At 41.8% G+C, this 18,659-nt stretch overlaps 1 protein-coding gene across 2 annotated transcripts in view; it reads left to right on the forward strand.

Moving 5' to 3' along the window:
• Window positions 1–5,032: 5,032 nt before the first annotated feature.
• The window catches only part of FOXJ3 (forkhead box J3), a 148,465-nt gene continuing 134,838 nt past the window's right edge, over window positions 5,033–18,659 (forward strand). For both annotated transcript variants that reach the window (XM_040231512.1, XM_040231513.1), the window contains exon 1: window positions 5,033–5,231. The gene's annotated coding sequence lies outside the window, so the exon portion shown is untranslated. The remainder of the gene's footprint in view (window positions 5,232–18,659) is intronic.

An 18,659-nucleotide genomic window follows, 5' to 3' on the forward strand; every position in this document is an offset into this window, starting at 1 on the left:
TGGCACAAGTACAAATCTCTACAAACTGCACTGGGATTGACTGTTAACATGTCTGTTTTTTCAGAAGCCTAGGAGCCCACTGAAGGTACAGAATTTACTTATCCCCTCTTGACTCCGTAGTGTTCAGCCTAATACCTGTTATAGGGTAGTTGCTTGATAAATGGTTATTGAATGCTATTTAAGTGTGCATAGCGACCAACACCAAACACCCAAGTATTACCATTAAATAGCAGTTAATGGTGCTAAAAGCCTCCCAGTAGCCTCTGTATAGCTTTTTTTTTTTTTTTTAAATCTAATACATGAAATATAAAGTATTATATAAAGATACCCAGGGAATCTGGAAAGCTCCTCCAGGACTGGGAATGATGGGAAGGGCTCTCTCCCCTTTGCAGGTCTCGTGTGTGTGCTAAGTCGCTTCAGTCATGTCTGACTCTTTGTGACTCTATGGACTGTAGCCCACCAGGTTCCTCTGTCCATGGGATTCTCCAGGCAAGACTACTGGAGTGGCTTGCCATGCCCTCCTCCAGGGATCTTCCTGACCCAGGGATCGAACCTGTGCCTCTTTTATCTCCTGCATTGGCAAGTGGGTTCTTTACTACTGGCACCACCAATTCATTCCTTATTTTCCACTTTTGTTTTATAATAAAGAGGGAGAAAGGATCAGGTAAACCTCATTTGTCTAATTGGCTGTGGGTTATGTGAAGTGTTGAACACCCTGCTACTGACACATTGCCAGTGCTGAATTAAGGTTTTGTAGCTTGGAGAAGGAAATGGCAACCCACTCACTCCAGTGTTCTTGCCTGGAGAATCCCAGGGACAGAGGAGCCTGGTGGGCTGCCGTCTATGGGGTTGCACAGAGTCGGACACGACTGAAGCGACATAGCAGCAGCAGGGCTATGGCAGTCCAGTTTGGGATTTTCTTTCAGGAAATTTATAATCAAGGTGAGGCTGGGAAAAGATTGCAAACAACGCAAAACAGTAAAACCTCTATCTCATTTCTCTTAAGGTTCATCCCCTGAGTTGGATATCATTTTCTTTCTGAGGGCTCTCCCGCTCCACACTCTCCCAGGCCACTCTCATCTCTCAAGACTATGGACTACTCTCTTCTGCGCCAACACTCGACCTTGTGCCTAGTAGTAGCTGTCTTTGGGGGCCTTTATTTTATGGTAACTTGTCCATGATCTCTTTTGCTATGCAGCTATGGTTATTTTTCCTATTTAATACACCTGGAAACAGAGACAAAGAGAAACTAAGTAACTTGATGTAGGCACATAGGAAGTAAGATGTAAAACATGAGGTTGAACCCAAGTCTGCATTCCAATCTGAGCTTTAAGCTTTTCCTGCCCACCCCTGCTAACCCTGCCCCTACTATTCCAGAACCACCCCCCTCCATGCTATGGTCCTTACAACTTTTAGGGGGTGGCGTAGGGGATAGGGTGGTCCTCAGCCTTTGACATTCTGGAGCTTGTGATTCTTTCCTTCTCAAAGGCTGCTGATTCCCAAGCCCCAAGTCCCATTCTGGCAGCTATCCAAAATGTCTTTCTACTCTTTTATTCCATCATCTGGCTGACTCAACTCAAGTGGCTCAGAGAGATTCCTGGTTTGAGGACCTTGATTCCAAGTCTCAGGTTAAAACCTTGACTATTGGTCTTGTTTTCTTCCTCTGGCAAATAAGGATAATCCCATTTTTGCCCATCTCCTTAAACGCATGACCCAGACTGTTCTTTAGTAACTTTCTGCTCATAGCACCACTCAGATGATAGTGGGCTTCTGGGAGGAAGACACATGTTACCTATGTTATCAAGGATCCACCCAGTGACCCAACAAAGAACACAGAACTTTCAACTCCCTTGGCAACTTGGTAGAAAAGGGAATGTCTACTCTGTCAGAAAAACTGGCAAGGGTGGCCTCTTCTTCAGGATACTATTTCCCTTATCACAGTGTATTGCAATTACTTATCTGCTTTCCACTACACTGTGAGTTCTTAAAATATAGAAACTGTATCTTATTTAACCTACCCACTGCTAACAGTTTGGTCCAAGCTATTATCCTGCACTTGGTAATGGAGCTTCTGGTGTCCATCAATGTCCACTCGCTATCTACTCTTAGCACATAGCCAGGGTGATCTTCTGAAAGCACGAATCAGATCATACCACTCCTCTGTTCCAAGCCCTTTAGCGTGTCCACTTTAGCCAAGATCCTTACAATGGCCGACAAGATCCCACTCTCTGACCTTATCTCCCATTCCTCTTTCATTTGCTTACCTGGTTCCAGTCGTCCTGGCCTCCACTATCTCTAACATTTCCACAAATACTTTCACTTCCGAGCCTTTCCCCTAGCTGTTCTTTCTGCCTGGGACACTTTTTTCACATGACCCACTCCCTAACCCCTTTCAAGTTTCTCATTAAAGTCAGCTTATGAGTTGGGTTCTCCCTGATAGTTCTATTTAAAATCTCATTCTATAAAACTGGAATTGGAATAAGCTATTATGAATCTACCTTTATTTTTCTTCCACTAAATCTTCTTAAAAGAAATTATAAAGGACTATAAAGAAAGCTGAGTGCTGAAGGATTGATGCTTTTGAACTGTGGTATTGGAGAAGATTCTTGAGAGTCCCTTGAACTGCAAGGAGATTCAACCAGTCCATCCTAAAGGAAATCAGTCCTGAATATTCATTGGAAGGACTGATGTTGAAACTGAGACGCCAGTACTTTGGCCATCTGATGCGAAGCACTGACTTATTGGAAAAGACCCTGATGCTGGGAAAGACTGAAGGCAGAAGAAGGGGAAGACAGAGGATGAGATGGTTGGATGGCATCACTGACTCAATGGACATGAGTTTGGGTAAACTCTGGGAGTTGGTGATGGACAGGGAGGCCTGGCATGCTGCAGTCCATGGGGTCACAAAAAGTCGGACACGACTGAGCGACTGAACTGAAGTCTTCTTTGCTACCCCTTTTCTTTGTTCTACATGTCTAGATTTTTTGATGTCTCCCCTCTTTTCCTCTGAATAGTTTCTTTTCTCCCTCCCTTTTCCCCCAACACAGATCTAATGTCATTCAACTATATTCATGTATCAGTCTTCTCGATGAAAGAGGTGAGGCATGAAACAGAAAAATATGAGTTCTCAACTGAAGTGAAGTTGGAAAGGGAGCTGGACTGAGAAGATACTGAGTTTGAGTCCCAGTTCTCAGCTTCATCAGCTGTAAAGATGAACACAGGAGTTCTAACTGAGGGACTTGGGGAAAACACTGAATGAGAGGGCAAGTGAAAGCACCTGGCATGTGGTCTCTACCAGTGGCAGAACCCTGGCTTATTGTTCACTGAAGCCCCCTGCACCTAACATGGTCCAGTTGAAGTAAATGAACTAATTATTGATGAAGAAATGGTCGATGTTAAAAAAAAATCCCACTTTTCCTCTTCCTCCAGATTTTTTCTTACCTCTTGCTGCTGCTGCTGCTAAGTCGTGTCAGTCGTGTCCGACTCTGTGCGACCCCATAGACGGCAGCCCACCAGGCTCCCGTCCCTGGGATTCTCTAGGCAAGAACACTGGAGTGGGCTGCCAATGCATAAAAGTGAAAAGTGAAAGTGAAGTCACTCAGTCCTGTCTGACTCTTCATGACCCCATGGACTGCAGCCTACCAGGCTCCTCTGTCCATGGGATTTTCCAGGCAAGAGTACTAGAGTGGGGTGCCATTGCCTCCTCTGATACCTCTTACCCTGGTCTATTCTTTTTCCTCTCCATAGCACTAAACACCTTCTGTCATACCAAATTCTTTTCTTGTGTTGATCATCTCTCTATACTTGAGATAATAGCTTCAAGATGGAACGGTATTCCCACCCTCTTCCTGCTTCTAGTCACTGATCCAACCCAAACACTAAAATGGGGTCTGACAACCTGATCAGCAAATATTTGTCGGATGGATGAGTGAATGAATCTTTTAATCTTCAGAATCTTGCTGGAATCTTAGGTATAAAAGGGATACAGGAGTAATTTGAATCCTCAGGGCCTAGTATTGCTTGGTAAATGGCAGGTGTTCAATGTTTGCTGAAGTTATTGGGTACTTAGCTCTTTACCTGCAGTCTTTATCTGATTACTACAAGACTACGTCCGTCAAAAGATGTTCCCAAGGTCAATTCACTCAAGCCTCTCCTTTTCATCTCATCCAATCAACCTAGTATTCATCTAACAAGTTATCTGAGTTTCCAAATATTGAACACTTACTGCGAGTTCAAAAGCATACTTGGTGCTACATGTGACTAACGCGAAGGAAGCAATAGCAAATAATAAGATGTCTGAATGTAATTAAACGTGAAATTACAGGGCAGATACTTTAGAGAAAGACTGACGTAGAAGTAAATTCCAAAGTTCACAAGACGCCCAACTACTCTTCTAAATGCTCCACCTGTTGATAGCAAGGACCATAACCTGAGCAGCTGTTTAACAATCAGGAGGGCCTTTAGTGTTTCATCTCCTTTGTTTTCAAGAGAAGGAAACCAAGGCGAGGCCCAGGAGAGGCCCCAGCAGAGAGATGGGTCTAGAACCCGGGACGTGTGGCGTTCTGGAAGAAGAGGTGTCCTCAAGGTCCAAGGTGCCTTTGCTGGGGCCGTAGAAGCCGCGGTGACCGGTGTCCCGGAGAGGCTAAGGTACCTGTTGCTACGGTGAGGTGAAGGGAGCTTGGGGGAAAGTCGCAAGGCGCCCTTCCCCCGGGACACAGGGCCCCGGAGTCCCTGGGGAGGGTTCAAGGCGGAGGTTCCTCTTGCCCTTAACTAAAGGGCCGCCCCCACTGCCCTCACTCCCTGGCCGCCACTCTGAGGGACAGAGAACCCACTACTCTCCGCCTCAACAAGCCGCTCGGAGCTGTCTGCGGCTGCCTGACACCCGCTTCTCCGAAGCGGGGAACCCCCTCGGCGTCCCAGGGTACTATTTGCCCCAGCGGAAGGATCTCGCGCGCATAGCCGCGGCGGTGACCGCAGAGGGGCAGTGACGCCGCCGACGCCGTACCGGTGGCGTAGCGACGTCGCGGGAGGCGGGGGCGGGGGAGCTGGTCGGGAAGTAGTTCCGGGTGCGCGGCCCCGGATGTTGGCTGCTCCCGCTGCCGCCGCCGCTCTCGGCGCTGCTCCGGGCCTCCGCGGCTCGCACCAGGCGCCGTTGGGACGTTTCCCGGGGGGCGGAGACGCACACAGCGGCCGGGGGCTCGGCCGGGCCGTCCCGGCCTGCGCAGCCTGAGGTGAGCGCCCGCCGCCGGGGCGGTCGGGCTGGGGCGGCGGGCGAGGAGGCGGGGCCGGGGCATCTCCCGGGACGGAGGCAGGGGCTGCCCTCCGCGAGACGCCCTCTCCGTTCTCTCAGCTGCGGCCGCGTCGCGGGGCGGGCGGCGGGCGGCAGGCGGGGCAGGGGGCCTGGGCCCAGGCTGAGGCCCGGCGAGCGGCTAGGGCTGGGTTCCTCCCTCCCCCGCGGCGCTTCTCAGCTGCTGCTGCCCCTCAGCAGGGAAGCGGCGGCTCCGCGCCTCCCGCCCCTCCCCCAGGCGGGGCCCGAGGGAGCTAGACGGGATTCCCGGGGGCGTCGAGTCCGAGGACAGTGCCCTCCGTCTTCTTTCCGTGACCTGACCTAGCCTGGGCTAGCTCCCCTTCCCCAGCGCGATGCAGCTTCTTCCCTTCAAGCTCCGGGGTGCTTTTTGGCGGGGAGGCGGCCAGCATCTCGCGCGTCGAGGGTGCCCTTCGGGGTGGGGAGGCCCGTGCGGGGGGCCTATGTTCCCACCCATCCTGTCGCCGTCCTCTATCGGCATTGGGCAGAGGCAGCAGTTCCATGCGGACGTGTTGCTGTCCTGTGTGTGTTGCATCCTGCCCACGTGGTAGGGTGTCTCCCCCCCACCAACCCCCCTCCAGTTTGCAGCTGGTGAGGAGGGAGGTTAAAGCGGGCTGGTTTTTTCCTCTGTGATTTCCTCCGGGTGGCGTGGAAGGTGTTAGGGTCAGTTTGCTGTGCCGAGGCCGACGGTTGGTCAGCTGGAAGAAGCAAGACTTGTACTCTCTGCGATTGAGACCAGTAAGGGACTTAGTTTCATTGACATTTTCCCCTCTTCCTTGAGCTGCTCTTGTTCTTTTCTCTACAGTTTAATCCTAAACAGAATAATAAGCTCTAGCTGCTGATGCATTGAGGTGTATGGTTTTCACTTATCCGTTGTACTTTTTTGTGTATGGTTGGCGAAGATTTTTCTTTTCTGTATTGTGCAATCCACGTCGCTGTTGTTCCTGGTTGGATTCCTGAATGAGCTGAGTTGGATTGACCAGGGAGTTAGAGATTGATGGGGCATCTACCTTGTCTTTTTCTGACATTTATTTTTTCTTTCTGTTTTGTTTGCCAGTGAAACAGGCGTGCATGTCATGGATATGGTATATGCATAGCTCTTTACTTGCAAGGCAGCACTAGATAAGTTTCAGTGAGTCACTCATTTCGTGGGTGCTTTTTTATTTCACTTTCCCTCTCTTGCTATTGAGTATCATTTGTACTCTCTGGTTTTTGAAACGTGTGTTTTGAGTAATTTCTTTCCTTAATGTCTCTTCCAGGTTAAGGTTTCCATCTTCTGTGTTTTGCTCTTTTATGGACACAGATTGCTCCCTTAACAGGGAACAGGCCACAGTAGCAGTGAGGGAAGCCTTTTATTTCTCCTAGGCTATAAGCAGATACTTACAGACGAGCAGTGAGCACCTCTTCATTTTTGTATTTGGGTAGCATCTAGAGATTTGATTGAATTTTTAAATTTTTTTTTTAGGTTTCGGTTTTCTTTTTGTTTCTTGAAGTTAAGATGAATCTTGTTTTTGGTTTTGTGTTGCTGAAGATATGAGGGCTTCCTCATGCTTTTATTAGGTATGTTTTTGGATGAGGTCGGGTGATTTGGATGATTCTCTCTTTTTTAAAAAAAAATCTGGTACAATTGTTAGTATAGTCTCCTTCTGTGTATGTAAAATGAAAATACTTAAAGACAGATTCTATCTGCCCTCACTATGCTAAGTATGGGTGGGGCAGTGGAAGATAGAGAGTGTTCTGATACATTCTGAGGCATATTTATTAAGTCAGTATTTGTGTACTTCTGCAAAATACTGTGCTATATGTGAAGTAGTCTATGTGCTATGTATGAAGAGACACAGGAAATAAAATATGCAGTCTCCTCTCACTTTTGTTGGGGAAAGAACATATAACATGCATCATTCAGAATTCCATACAACATCAGGCTCCTAGCTGGGATAACAGTGCAGCTAAAATCAAAGGTATAAAGTGAGATTTGGAGAAACTGAAATTTTCAAAAGGCAAGAGATGTATTCCAGGAGAGTGAAGGGGTATTTACCAAGACATACACTGACAGTGTATCAGTACAGAAGATATCAAGCAACTTGATTGGCATAGAGCATCTTATTGGTGAATTATAATAATAAATGAGTTTAGGCTTGGTAGAGTAGGTATTGATGGAGGACCTTATTAAGGATATATAGTTTAATTTGGTGGGGTACTACCATGGGTTCTAAAGATTGGGAGTAAGATGAAGCATATTATTCCTGAGGAAGATTTTCATAATTAGTTGAGCATTCTGGAGTAGGGAGACAGACTAGAAGGCTCTTGAAGAATTTTAGGAATAAGCTGATGAGGGTCTGAGATAAAATGGTAATGTTTGGAATAAAACAGTAACTAGCATTTATAGAGTACTGTATGCCAGGTACAGTGTTTTAAACTATATACATGTATTTAACTCCTAAAATCTTTATAATAAGGTGTTATTATCACCATGAAGAAACTGAGTTACAGAAAGGTTTAGTAATTTGCCCTAAATCCCATAGAGAGTAAGCAGCAGAGCCAGAATTTGAATCCAGGCAGTTCTACCTTTGAGCTTATGCATTTAGTCTTTAAATTATATTGTTCTGTGAAACAATGTATAGAATATATCAGAGTGTATATTTGAGTAAAAATTAATTTGAACTTAGTGATATCTGGATGTGTGCCAAGGGAAGAGGGCAAATTAAACATTAAAAGATTAAAGGCTAGAATTTTGGGAGAATGGCTGATAATGATGAGGAAATTAGGAGAGTGTCACTATAAAGATAAATGAGCCAGGGTGGGTAATGGTCAACACTTAGATTGTATACAATCAATTTTTCAATAAAAGATTAGCCTCCTGCAACTCCTGATGGTCTTTTCTGCTTGCTGGTTTGACTCTGGAAGGGTAGGCTAGTTTAGTATTAGTCTAAGCAAAACAATTAGAAAAACAGATCTGCTCAAAAGAAAAAATGTATAGGAATTATTTTGGTTGAGCCATATCACTGCTTTCCAACCTTAGCAAAGATAATCAAGATTTCAATAGAGTAAGCCTGTAGTGTATCACTGTAAGATGATCTGAAATGTAGATTGTATATTGAGCAGGGCTGTATTTGGTATTAAAAAAAAAAACATGAGTAGATGAGTGTTGGAAGGTTAGTAGTATGATGGTGAAAGAGCTTTGAGGTTTGGAACTGTGGGTGACATTATAGGCTAATAGATAAAGCATTTCTGAGAAGAACCAGGAAGTACATCAGTGCCACAGAAGCTAAGGATAGGAAGGGTAATATGGTTCAGTTCAGTCGCTCAGTCTTGTCTGACTCTTTGCGACCCCATGAATTGCAGCACGCCAGGCCTCCCTGTCCATCACCAACTCCCGGGATTCACTCAGACTCACATCCATCGAGTCAGTGATGCCATCCAGCCGTCTCATCCTCTGTCGTCCCCTTCTCCTGCCCCCAATCCCTCCCAGCATCTGAGTCCTTTCCAGTGAGTCAACTCTTCACATGAGGTGGCCAAAGTACTGGAGTTTCAGCTTTAGCATCAGTCCTTCCAAAGAAATCCCAGGGCTGATCTTTGGAATGGACTGGTTGGATCTCCTTGCAGTCCAAGGGACTCTCAAGAGTCTTCTCCAACACCACAGTTCAAAAGCATCAGTTCTTCGGTGCTCAGCTTTCTTCACAGTCTAACTCTCACATCCATACATGACCACTGGAAAAAATACAGCCTTGACTAGACGGACCTTTCTTGGCAATCTCTGCTTTTCAATATGCTATCCAGGTTGGTCATAACTTTTCTTCCAAGGAGTAAGCATCTTTTAATTTCAAATGCAGTCTTAAAGTTCAGAAACAATGATCGTTATGAAAAGACTATTGAACTGGGACCAGGAGGTGATTTGTAACCTGAGAATTTTGAAAGGAAGGATAAGAGAGCCCATATTTTTTTTCTACAGAAGGTGTTGTAGAGATGTTATGGTCTGGTGTGGTAATTCCTAGTATTTTCTCCTAATGTTTCCTTCAGTCTCATTCTTGTCCACACTCACTTTTTTTCTTTAAAAAAAAGAAACAACCTTGTGTTCTAAAGCCAGTGATTTTATACTTTAAAGTTTCTCTCAAACTTATTTTTCTTTTTTAAAAAGTTTTATTGACATAATTCACATACTATACAGTTCACCCATTTGAAGTGTACAGTTCAGTGGCTTTTATTTTATTCACCAAATTGTGCAGCCGTCATCACAGACATCATCTCAAAAGAGAAAGTCTGTGTCCATTGGCTGTTACTGTCCATTTCCCCTTCATTCCCCAGTCCTAAGCAAGTGCTAATGTACTTAACATTTCTGTAGACGTGTCTTTTCTGAACATTCTGTATAAATGGAATCATACAACTCATGGTCGTCTGACCTTTTTTACTTAGCGTAGTGTTTCAAGGGTTCTCCATTTTTGTATTGTGTCAATATCTCATTCCTTTTTATTGTTGAATATTCTATTGTATGGGGCTTCCCAGGTGGTGCAGTGGTAGAGAATCTACCTGCCAGTGCAGGTGATGTGGGTTCAGTCTCTGGGTCAGGAAGATACCCTGGAGGAGGAAATAGTAACCCAATCCAGGATTTTTGCCTGTAAATCCCATGGACAGAGGAGCCTGGGGGGCTGCAGTCCATGGGGTTGCAAAGAGTTGAGCATGACTAAGCACCAGCACAATTCCATCTTCTGACTCTGCCGCCTTTTATTTCTCTACTTAGCAGTTGATGGACATTTGAGTTTCTTACTCCTTTATCATTGTAATCCTCACCCTGTCAACTCCATCCTGCTTATGGCTTTCTTTTAGATTGTAACCTCTGCTATGCATTCTGCTAGGCACTGGGGATGTGAAGATGAGTATCACATGGCTCGTGAACATTCATATAGTGTGTTTTTGGGTTACATATGTTTTCTCATGTGTTATCTGTGTATCAGGCAACAGCCCTGTGAGGTAGGCAAAGTGTTTTTTAAGGTGAGCAATTTGAAGTTTAGATTAGGTGACTTGCCCAAGATGAAGTCAGTGATGGAGCAGTTAGATCATCTTAGTGCATGTCTGTTGCTATTTCCACTTCTTTATGCTGCTCTTCTAACTTAAAGGAGCCTCATGTGAATTACTGGAGAATTAGAAAGGTTGGAAAATCCCGTTGCTTAGGGAATGAGTAACTTTTAATGTTAAACTTCAGGATTTAAAATGAGATTTTTCTTATTGCATTTTGTCACTTGTTTGTGATTTAGATAAGTCATTTCATATTTCTGCCTTTCTTTCAGAACTTTACTGGGGATTAATGTGATGATGATGATGATAGAGGTAGTGATAATAGCTAACATTTTCTGAGTCTTTACTATGGGCTCCAAAGTGTTCTGACTATTATTCATACATTCCTCACAACAACTCTGGAAGGTAGATCTTATTATTACCCAAATTTTACAGATGATATAGGTACAGAGGTAGGTAAATTGGCTAAGGATATGTAGCTGGGAATGCAAACAGCCAGGATTTGAACACCTGCAGGACTTAGTGACTTTTAATCACTGCAGTGTGCTGTTACTGTGTTATGAATTAACAGAGGGTAATGTTTCAAATAAGGATATGACCAGAATATGAAGATGTGATTTTGAGTGTGGTTGGGGAAATAAACAGCAAAGTTAAGTTGACATTTTATCCACATTTCTTTTAAATATTGGTCTTTCCACAATGAGGTACCATTTCACACCAGTCAGAATGGCTGCGATCCAAAAGTCTACAAGCAATAAATGCTGGAGAGGGTGTGGAGAAAAGGGAACCCTCTTACACTGTTGGTGGGAATGCAAACTAGTACAGCCACTATGGAGAACAGTGTGGAGATTCCTTAAAAAACTGGAAATAGAACTGCCTTATGACCCAGCAATCCCACTGCTGGGCATCCATACCAAGGGAACCAGGACTGAAAGAGACACGTGTACCCCAATGTTCATTGCAGCACTGTTTATAATAGCCAGGACATGGAAGCAACCTGGATGTCCATCAGCACGTGAATGGATAAGAAAGCTGTGGTACATATACACAATGGAGTATTACTCAGCCATTAAAAAGAATACATTTGAATCAGTTCTAATGAGATGGATGAAACTGGACCCGATTATACAGAGTGAAGTAAGCCAGAAAGAAAAACACCAATATAGTATACTAACACATATGTATGGAATTTAGAAAGATGGTAACGATAACCCTGTATGTGAGACAGCAAAAGAGACACAGATGTATAGAACAGACTTTTGGACTCTGTGGGAGAGGGAGAGGGTGGGATGATTTGGGAGAATGGCATTGAAACATGTTTAATGTCATGTAAGAAATGAATCGCCAGTTCGATGCAGGATACAGGATGCTTGGGGCTGGTGCACTGGGATGACCCAGAGAGTTGGTATGGGGAGGGAGGTGGGAGGGGGGTTCAGGATTGGGAACTCATGTACACCTGTGGTGGATTCATGTTGATGTATGGCAAAACCAATACAGTATTGTAAAGTAAAATAAAGTTAAAAAAAAGAAAAGAAAAGAAAAAAACAATTTCAAAGAACAGAAGAGAATGAACAGCCAGTTTGACAGGGACAAGAAAATAAATGTTTTAAAACACCCCCCCCCCAAATAAATAAATAAACATCAGTCACACTTCAGTGTACAGAGATACATCTTGGTAGGCATCCAGGTACCTTTTTTCCTGTTTATCCCTGCTAATATAATAGCCTGTCAAATCAGAAATTGTATTTTCAGTGTTCTTCACTGTCAGCTTTGTTAGTCACTTAGCTTTCCACATTGCCACTATTCAGAAACCTTGGCTTAGGACAGCTGAAGCTTACTATAACTACTCTCCTCAGCCTTCCTTTAGCTATGAATCTTTTTCATTTTGAACAGTTAGCCTTTCAGTCCTTAATGGAGGTACTCTTTGCCTCCTCCATCCCAAAACTCAGGAAACACCATGGAGGCATTTTATAGTAACTGTCAAAAATTTTGACCATCTTAATTGGCATAAATGGATTTTAGTGCACAAATAACAAGAACCAAAACTTAATATTTTGGTTAAAGAGATTGACTTATACTGAAATTGGAAAAGGCATCTGCTATACAGGATTTTGGATTTAATAGAATTTGTTATAACCAGATCAGCAAAGCATTATTACTGTGGGCCATCTGCTGGGATATGGAAATAGCTTTGTTATTTGGAACCAGATGTATTTATAACAATGGAATTCTACTTATTTTAAGTAATCTTTTTAGTTAGGTACCTTTGGCTGCTGTTTTACTTGGCATGTCAGCTGATAACCTGAGAATGCAGTGTTTTTCAAAGTGATCATTTTCTATAGAATTGAGACAAAACAACTGAAATGGAGAGCAAATGAGACTCATATATGGTGTCTAGTACTGTAACAAGAGAAAATATAGAGGAGATATGAATTTGATATAAAATAATTAGGACTGTATTCAGTAAGAACTCTGGCACTGTCAAGTTTAGTTTGCAACAATTATGAAACTTCTCTGGTTGTTCTCAGAATTTTACTGTAATCTAAGTGACTTCATTTTGGTATAATCAGACCTACATTAACATTGCCCTAGTCTGACTTTCCCAGGTAAAGAAGTCTGTTACGGGATGCAGTAAGAGACACTATTGCTTAGAACATAGTCCTAGAAAACTCTTTTGAATTGAATGCTAATAATTTTGGAGATGGAGAAAGTCCTTGGGTGGAAGTTTTTAGAGAGAGTCTGTAGAAATGTGATATATTGACTGTCTTTGTTTGGGCTGCTGTAACAGAATGCCACAGACTGGGTATAAACAACAGAAATTGATTGCTCACTGTTCTGGAAACTGAAAAGTCTAAGACCAAGTGCCTTCTGGTGAGGGTCTCTTTCCTGGGTCATAACTGATGCTTTCATGCTGTGTGGAAAGGGCAAGGGATCCCTCCTGAAGCCTCTCTTATAAGAGGCTAATCCTATTTATGGAGGCTCTGCCTTCATGACCTAGCCACCTCCCAAAGACCCCACCTCCTAATATCATGTTTAGGGGTTAGGATTTCAACATAGAAATTTTGTGGGTGACGCAAATATTTAAGCTATAGCATTGGCTATTTTTCCATTATTTTCAAATAATATGTATGTCATGGATTCTATTGAAGAGTTGACTGATGATCCTAGGATGACTGTGTGTCTGAAGGAGACTTTACCCAGTAAACTGGGTTTTAGTTGAAGTTTTTACCTGGAGTACAAAGCTGAAACCTGTAAATGAATTCTACTAAACAGAGTCGTGCCAGAGGTGTATAGTGGTGTCAAGGATATAAGATTGATCTTCTGATTGATTGGTAAAATGTGGTGCCAATGTGACCTTATTAAAGATTTCAGAAGTTGGAATTGGCTTTTTCCTAAGGCTGAGACTTGGCTTTTTCCTAAGGCTGAGACCTGGCTTTACTGTGGAACATAGATTTGTGAGAGAATGGATGAGTGGAGGAAGACTGCTAGAACTCCATAATAAGAATTTCAAATTCTGTTTGCTTATAGAGAGATAGGATTGGGAGTGGGGTGCAGTGAGATCCTAGATTTTGGCTGGTGTGTGTATGGAAACTAAAATGTTTCTGTGGCTTGGCTGTACAACTTTGGGAAATTACAGACATGGCAGTCAAGTATGCTGCAGTCCTGAGCAGGTTGACTTTTCTGAATGAAGATGGAGCAGACTGTCATGGCAGGAAAACAGTATATGTGATTGCGTCTGTAAATTGGTGACGTGCTTTACCTGTCTACCCTGTGTAAGGGGCTGTTGATGGTATTGTCTCACATGTATGTACATAGATAGGAATCACTGTCAGAATGGCATCTGTGTGCATCAGGCCAAGTCAGGTTTTATGTTTGTTATAGGGCATGTGTGTATTGGAAAGATATCCACCTTAATGTGAATAATACTTTATGAAAAGCTTTTTCTCTGATCTGTTAGATTTTGGAGCCTCATTCAGTCCTGTAATGTAGGTAAGGCAACTAATAGTTCTTTTGACAAATGGAGAAAATGAGACACACGCTGAGACTGACATAGTGTTACTCAGTTACATAGAGCAGAGACAGTGGCCTGGATCCTGCATTCTGTCTCTAGTCTTGTACTCTGCAGTAGAAAGCTGGCAAGATTTTTATGAAGAACGTACTTGGATTTTTAAGGTAGAAATTCAAGTTTAAGAACATCAAAGGACCTGGGCTACTTGGAGTAGAACGTGTGATGATGTCAGACTGAGGGACAAAAACTGTTGGGAGCAGTGTTTTCCTTTGTTAAATTTGGATCTTTTTCCAGTAGTTGGATATATTTTTACTTCATCTTGCATTCTTTGTGAATTCTGAAGGTAAGTAGGAGATGGAATCAGAAGGGAAACATCAAAGGATTACTAAATAGCAGATTTGGTCTTATTTTTATGAAAGTATACATCTGTAAAATTTAGAGATTGAGAAATTGTACCTGGAACATGATTCTACCGAGGATACTTGGGTTACTGCTGTAGTGTGAATCTGTTTTCTCTTGTGCATTGGGTAGGCAGAGTGACAGTATATAAAGAATTTTTAACTCCATAGAAAAAAAGACTGGGAAAGAAAGTATTTTTACATTAGGTAGTCTTTATTTTCTCCTTTGAACCTGTTTATATTTTCTAAGTTCTCTACCATGAGCAGATAATCATTTTTATAATCTTCCGTTTTCTAGTTTTTAACTAAACCCGATTTTTATGGTTCAAATGAGAATTTGAAAAATGTGAAGCATGGCACTTTTGAAGAATAGTTTAAAGCACTTGGTGGTATTATTATTTTGTTTTTTGGTCAGTTATATTAATAAATCAGTTTTATAAATTATTTGATTATACTTTTATAGGTCAAGTTGTGGGTGTATTAAATGTTTGGGTTTTTCTTTGCATTAGAAATTTGTCATTTAGCTCTGCTGATCAATAAATTAATTTTAGTCCCCCAGAAGCAACCAAGAACTTGGATTTACATATAAATAAATGATATAAAAATAACACTTTTATAAAGTGAAAAACTAGATTTAAGAATCTACTCATTAGCTTTCATTTCCTTTGCAGATTTCTAGTAAAAACAAAACTGTTAGTGATACTTTATAAAGTACTTGTTTTCATCCAGCAACATTGGACTCAGTTTTTCTCATTTGTTTGCTCATTTATTCAGCGTCTAGTATGTCCTGGGTACTGTACTAAAAGCTGGGGACACAAGTAACTGATAGGGTCCCTGCCGGTAAAGATGACCACTTTTGGTTTGGGAGAGACAACAGAGAGATATTCTAGGCATACGGAGACATCTGTTTTTTTTTTTTTTTTTTTTTTTTCTGTTTTCTAGTTTTTAACTAAAAAGGCAGCATGACTAGCTTATTTCTTTGAAGAACTTAATCCTTTTAGTGGTTTGGTTAGATGACTTTAAGAGAAGCTGATGGCTTCATAATTATTTTTTCTTACTGCAAAATACTGAAAATCATTGACCTAAAGAATTTCCTTACCTAAGGAGCTTTGCTTGCAGAGGTGGATGACCTACGTGTTTGTATCTGTTCTGCTTTGGGAGCATAATTAAGAGACCTTGTGTTGATTCTTCCAGAATGGATACAGTGTCTTTTTTTTTTTTTTTTATTCTCTCTACTGTTGATCCTTGAGCAATAAGGGTTTGAACTACACAGGTCCACTTGTACGTGAATACTTTTCAATAGTGACTGCTGCAGTACTACACGGTCCATGGTTTGAGTTCAGAGATGCAGAGGAACTGCAGATATGGAGGGGCAGCTGTAAGTTATACTCAGATTAAACCTCACATTATTTGGATCAGCTATACTAATAAATGAAAGGATATTTCATATTTGAGCTTAATTTTAAGAATTTAATGTTGTATCAAAAGTTACCTTTTGTCTAATATAGATATCCATATAGACATACATCTTGAGTTAATCTTTTATTCAGGCCAGTGAGATACCCCACTAAAATGCTTGATACTGTCATTCACCTACTCTTGAATACCTGTAGTCACTGTAGCTGTAAGGTAACTTGTTTGTTACTAGCTCTAATTGGGGCAAAATTTGCTTCTAACTTCATCTCTTTTTCCTTCTCCTTTTCTGTGCAACATTGGAGACCTAGTTTGCCTTCTTTAACAAGATAACTCTTTACATATTTGAATGTGATTATTCATTCAGCAAATATTTTTTCAGCACCTACACATTCAAGACATAGTTCCGGGCATTGTGAGAGATCCAAAGGTAGTTAAGAGGCATAGTCTCTTCTCAAAGAACTGATGGAGAGAAAGAGTCAGGGTTTTGTTGAAGAGAGTGGTTTTACTTATGACCTGGAAAGCTTCTTGGAAACAATAATGTTTGAAATAAGATGGTGAGAGGGTAGTCTACTGTGAGCACATAATCGGAAATCTAGAGGTGAGGCGGAACAATGCAAGTTAGAGAAGTAGCAAGAAGGCTGAGTCTGGCTGTTTCACAAACTGTTCTCAAGGATATTGAAAACGTTCATTATTGTATTCTCAGTGCCTGGAGAAGTGTTGGCGGGTAATAGGGGCTCAGTAAATATTTGTTGAATGAATGGTTACATTTGGGAAATACAGAATTTCTTGAGTCATAAAGCGCTCTAGGATATAGAATACTTTGGTAAGTCCCTTAGAAAAGTATTTGACTCAGACTTTCTTGATTATGGAATGCCTGTTAACAATTTTTAAAACCCTCTGGAAAATATTATACTGGGGTCTCTATGTTAGAGCTGACATGGAAGGCTGGAAAGTGGTTCCCCCCCGCCCCCAAGCTAAACACACCCATTTTCTTCAGTCATTCTACATTTGGCTTCTAAACTCCTTGCCAGTCTGATATCCCTCCCTGCACACTTTCTAGCTCATAAGTGTTCTTAAAATGTGGTACTCAGAACACAATACTCCAGTTATGAACTAACCGGTGAAGAGTGAATGGGACTGCTCCCTCCTTGATCTCGATACTGTTCTTCTAATGAACCCTAAGATTGTATTTTCTTTTTAGCAGCTGAGTCACTGTCTTGGCTCATACTCAGTCCTCATATTAATTTACAAGAAGTTCTTTGAGTCAGTTCAGAGAGATTTCCTATTAGTAGAGCTAACAAATGAATGCCACCCCCCCTTTTTTTTTTCTGATTGAGTCTAGGCTGTTTTCTCAGAAGTACTAGTCATTCTTAAGCTTCCTGAAATGTGAGGAAAAAAAGAAAAAGTTGATTGTACAGTGCTGCTGGAGTAACATTAAAGTCCAACTGTACTGCTGAGTGCACTCAAAGCTAGATAAAATGTAATGAATCCCTCTATACCTATTACAGATTTAATAATTATTAAGCTGTATGCCATATTTGCCTCAACTGCCTTTTTTCCTTTTTCTCTTTTGCTTGAGTATTTTAAAGAAAACTGTAGACATTGTCTTTTCACCCCTACAAAGCTTAGTATGCATGTCTAAAAAATATAGACATTTTCTTATATAACCACGTGCTATTATTGTAGCTAACAAAACTAACCGTATTTCCTGTTAGTGTTGTCCAGTGTCAGTTCATAGTAAAAATATCCTTGATTGTGTCTTGTTACAGTTTTTAATTGAGTCAAGATTCAGACAAGGTCTACACATTACATTTAGTTGTTACTGTTGTCTCTTTTAACCTGAGTTCCCCCCTTTCTTTTTGGCATAATTTCATCCTGTCCACTTCTTTGGATTTTCACGTTTCTGTACCAAGTTCTGTTACTATTACTTTGGAAATAGCTGTAAGAATTTTCCTTCATTTATAGCAATTTAGTAAACGTTTTGGACTGTTATGTACAAAATATGTGCTCAGCATTATGGCAGGTAGAATGGTTATGTCCCTGGCCTACTAGGAGGCCTGCAATCCAGTGGCAGAGACAGGTACATACGGAAACAGTAGGAAAGAGATTATTTGCCTTTACATGGAGCATGCCTTGATTATATCACCTCCCATTTATTTTCCTGCTAAGTGCTGCTAGTGGACATTACTTCAGTCATGTCCTGATCAAAAACCCACAGCTGATTTTTGTCTCTTGATTCAATCTAAACTATACTGTTTTGGGCCTGGCAGTCAGTGCTCCACTAATTCTCACCTTTACCTAAAGTGAAACTCCTCAAAGCACAAAAGACCAAGTTTATATTGTCAGGTAGAATTTTTCATTTCTCAAGCAAGATTATAGACATTTTGAGAGCAAAAGTCTTTGTATAATATTGGAAAGCTTTATAATTACTTTTGAAGAGTTCTGGCACATAACGTTGGTGGCCCTGCTCTTACTGCCTACTACCTTCCCAGAGAGAGCTTCTGCCAGTTAAAAGTAA

Source organism: Oryx dammah, unplaced genomic scaffold (assembly GCF_014754425.2).
Source record: "Oryx dammah isolate SB20612 unplaced genomic scaffold, SCBI_Odam_1.1 HiC_scaffold_28, whole genome shotgun sequence".
Taxonomy (NCBI): domain Eukaryota; kingdom Metazoa; phylum Chordata; class Mammalia; order Artiodactyla; family Bovidae; genus Oryx; species Oryx dammah.